The sequence below is a fragment of the Delphinus delphis genome, chromosome 4, assembly GCF_949987515.2.
Source record: "Delphinus delphis chromosome 4, mDelDel1.2, whole genome shotgun sequence".
NCBI classification, from domain to species: Eukaryota; Metazoa; Chordata; class Mammalia; order Artiodactyla; family Delphinidae; genus Delphinus; species Delphinus delphis.
In genome coordinates, this window is record NC_082686.1 from 74,636,424 (window position 1) to 74,640,189 (window position 3,766).

Genomic DNA, 3,766 nt, shown 5'->3' on the forward strand with positions numbered 1-3,766 from the left:
GAAAAAATGTCCTTTCAGCATAGTAAGCACATTTTCCCTACCCTACAATATGTGTATGTACACACACACACACACACACACACACACACACACACAGGCCTGTGGCATGGACAAGGCACAGTTAAACCTTCCTCCTTCTAAAGGTGGGAATGCTCACCTCAGAAACATTAAGTGACCTGAAAAAGCCACACAGCCGATGTGTTTCTCCAAAAGAAATGGTCAGGAGTCAACATTTCATTAAGGTCTCTGATGAAGAGACAATGAAATCATACCTTAAGGGCCATGTAAGTTGTTCTTAAAAGGTATCATCTAGCTATTTTGAAAAGGCAAGATTCAATTCTTTAAGGAAATGTGCTGTCACTCACCCCATGACTTCTCTGTTGACTGCCATCTCCAAATGCCCCGAACAGATTCCTGCGAAAGTCAAACCACAGAAAAGAACAGCTGTCACTCCTGAAAAAAAATTATTTTCTCCTGGAGACACCACTGGGCCTCAGCAGTTCCTCCTGTGCTGTTCTGCTCTATGACATGTGCAGCTTCAAATCACATTCACAGCAATGACGGATCCACCAGCCATGAAGCCCTCACCACGGGGACAGTGTTTTACATTCACAGAGTGTCATTCACTCATCAGCAAATTTGTTCTTTTCAAAGCCCTCTGAGGTGGGCTGCAGGTAGGCTCAGGATCCCCATTTCACAGGAGAGACAGTCAAGGCACAGAGGGGTTCCCCGACCAGGATCTGAACCTGGGCCCATGGCAGTGAAAGCGCGGAGTCCCAACCACTGGAGCACCAGGGAATTCCCTGAACCCCGTCTTCTGACGTGACCAGGACTCTTTTCTCTGGACCACTGCGCCTTTCCAGAGCCCTGTGCTGAGAATCGTGGATTTACTTTACCTGCTGTTATTTGGTGTGACTGAGATGATCTTCCCTAAACAGATTTCCTGTCTTGAAGTTTTGCTCTCTGTTCCACTGAGAACAGGGACATGCTTTGAAGAAGGAATTTGAACATGAACAGTCATGTTTTATGCACATTAGTGTTTATTTCTCTGTGACATGGTAGCTTCCTCTGGAAAAATCCAACCAACACATCCGTTTCCAGTCCTGAGAAACTCTCCAATGTTGACCATGTGTCTGATTCCTGTGTGGTCAAAAGAGCGATGTTTCTGAAGGTCCACAACTTATTTCCATGTTAAAATAATTCCACGCTCGGCTAATTTCCACTTAGACACAAGTATGCACCTGTTAAAATAGGTCATTTTTCACTGTTAATCTTCCAGATTCCATGGGTATGTGTGGGAACCTCGGACAAATGTGACCCGAATGTCACCAAGAGCATTGTTCTCCTCTGAGTGATCCTGGTTGGCCCAGACCCCTCGCGGGTCCCTCACTCCCACGGATCTGAGAGAGGAAGAAAGATCACTTTCTGCTGAGACCGTGCATCAGAATGTAATGTTAACATTGAAGGTCTCGTGTGACATTGCTTGGGCTTTTTGTCTTATAAGTGTGTTCTATTTTAATCAGGTCTCTTGAAGATTTTTTTCCATGCTCTGGTGCACTACAGTGTACAAACTCAGTAACTTCCCCCCCGCAGTGTCCCCCATAAAACTAAAAGAAAAAAATAGAAAGAAAAAAAAAAAGATTTTCAAACCAAGGAGCTCTGGCACCTGAGGTTTTGTGCCTCTTGCAGAAGTAGAAGGTCATGTCTGCCACAACCTTTAAGGCTAAAAAGTAAATTCACAAAAGAGCACTTCTGATTCTGAAATTTGCATCTTGGCAACGAGGTTATTTTTTTTCTGCTTCAGATCTGGAATGCTTCCAGAAATCCAAGTGCCCTACATCAGTCTCAGGGGACTGCTTCCAACTCCTAAGAACCTCCAGGGCTCACTGCAAATGTGGAGCCTGGGTTCCAGAGAGACAGGCCTAAGGTCACCAGGGAAATTGATGACAAACCCAGGAAACCCAGGCCCCCTGGCTGACCTCAGACACAGGACTTGTGCTGGGACAGCCTCTCCCCTCCATGAGCTGTGAGGAACTGCCTTGAATTGTTAATCTTCCTGGCAGTTTATTTTGAAGAGAAAGTCAACGTCTGAGGCCCAGAGCAGGGGACGCCTTGTGGGCTACATCAGACAAGCCAGAGATCTCTGGAAAAACATTCAGCCTCTCTGAGAGGCAGATGCCAACATCTTGCCTTTCCACAGGGCCGCTAATGTACATGTGAATCCCAAGTCCCAGAGTCGGCTTCTCCAAGCTGATTTATTTATCTGAGAAGGCAAGATGTGTATGTGTATGTGTATCCTGCTCTGTCCTTGAAGTCAAGGTGAAAAGCCATGTTTTTAGAGTGGAATCTGGCACAGAAACTGGCTCATAGCAGACACTTCGTAGACCTGCCTTAGCTGAAAGGATCTCTCATCTTCCTTTCATCACCAAGGGATGGACCACGTTGGTGATGAGATCTAAGGACTTAAAAAAAAAATGCATGTGGTCAATTACATACGTTATAATCCGTGTAGTTATGATCTTTTCCAAGGTTCCAGCCAGTTCCCTTAATTCAATTCACTTTCACAAACAATTCCTTAACACCCACCCATTCCCCAGGGCTGTAGTGGGTGCCACGGGGGACAAAGGTGAAGGGGATACAGTCCTTTCTGCTGCTTCTGCAGCTGAGTAAGCCTATAGCTTGTGTTTATTTGCCAAAAGCATGGCCAACTCAATGGAAACAAAGCAAAGCAAAACAAGAAGAAGTTGATTTGGTGCCACGACTGGACTTGGGAGGGTAAGGTAATGACCAAGCTCTGAACCCCTGGGGAGCCAAGCGAAGTTTGCCGATGGCATGGTAACAGCACGGTGGTTGCTGAGGGAACCGGAAACCATGTCACGGGGAGAAGATTTGTAGGATGGAAGGCCTTTGGCCTGGAGAAGAAAAGACTTGGGAACAGGAGAGCTGTTTTCGTATACCTGAGAGAGCACCATGGGGAAGACCCCCAAGGGTAGAGCACACGCAGTGGGGCATGCATCTAGGGGGACCAATTGTAGCTCCAAACTGAGAGTCCTCTGTAGTCAGAGCTGTGGAACAGGATGTCCTGCAGAGAAGAACCCAGCTCGGGAGGAGGGGAGACGGCTTGATCCTTTAAGCTTTACCCTCCCTGAGAGCCTTGGATTCTCCCCCTCCTTCAGCTCTAGCTTAATGAGCTGCTAACACCAACACATGGGTTCTTAAACAACAGAGGTGTGAATGGGGAGGCCTGGCACCACAGGTCCGGAGACGAATAGCAAATTCCCACAGGGCTCGCTGGCATAAGGGGAGGAAAGCAGAATCGTTCTGCCGGCCTGAAGGTGGGATTTTGAGCTCCGCCCTGCCCCAGCGCCAATGCCTCCGGAGGGCGACAACCACACTTCAGCAGGAGGGGGAGTCTCTTGGCTGTGTCTTTACAAGGTGACAAGCAAGAGAGCAAGAAAGCAGAGAACGGAGGGCCTGGGCAACAGGTCACCTTCGGCTCCTCTAGTCCCCTTGCACTGACTCCGGGTGATGGTGATGCTGGGACTTAGTCGCCCAGCACTGCGTGAGTGCAGAGGGTACCACTCCAGGGGGAGGGCACGGCAAATCAGCTCCTTCCCACACCCCAGCTTTTCCCCACAGACGGGGTATCTGCTGTTCAGATTGAGGGACATGTGCCCATCCATCCCATCCCATCTTGCCTATCCCTCCACACGCATCTTTTTTTTGTTGTTGTTAAAAGTGTGAGTAGCTTTTTCCTGACATCACT

At 48.1% G+C, this 3,766-nt stretch overlaps 1 long non-coding RNA gene across 1 annotated transcript; it reads right to left on the reverse strand.

Moving 5' to 3' along the window:
• Nucleotides 1-214: 214 nt before the first annotated feature.
• LOC132424136 (uncharacterized) lies at nucleotides 215-966 on the reverse strand. Its single transcript, XR_009519168.1, has 3 exons — nucleotides 897-966; nucleotides 366-414; nucleotides 215-246 (listed from the first exon to the last, which is right to left on the reverse strand). It is a non-coding gene; the product is annotated as an uncharacterized lncRNA (long non-coding RNA).
• Between the last annotated feature and the right edge of the window lie 2,800 nt (nucleotides 967-3,766).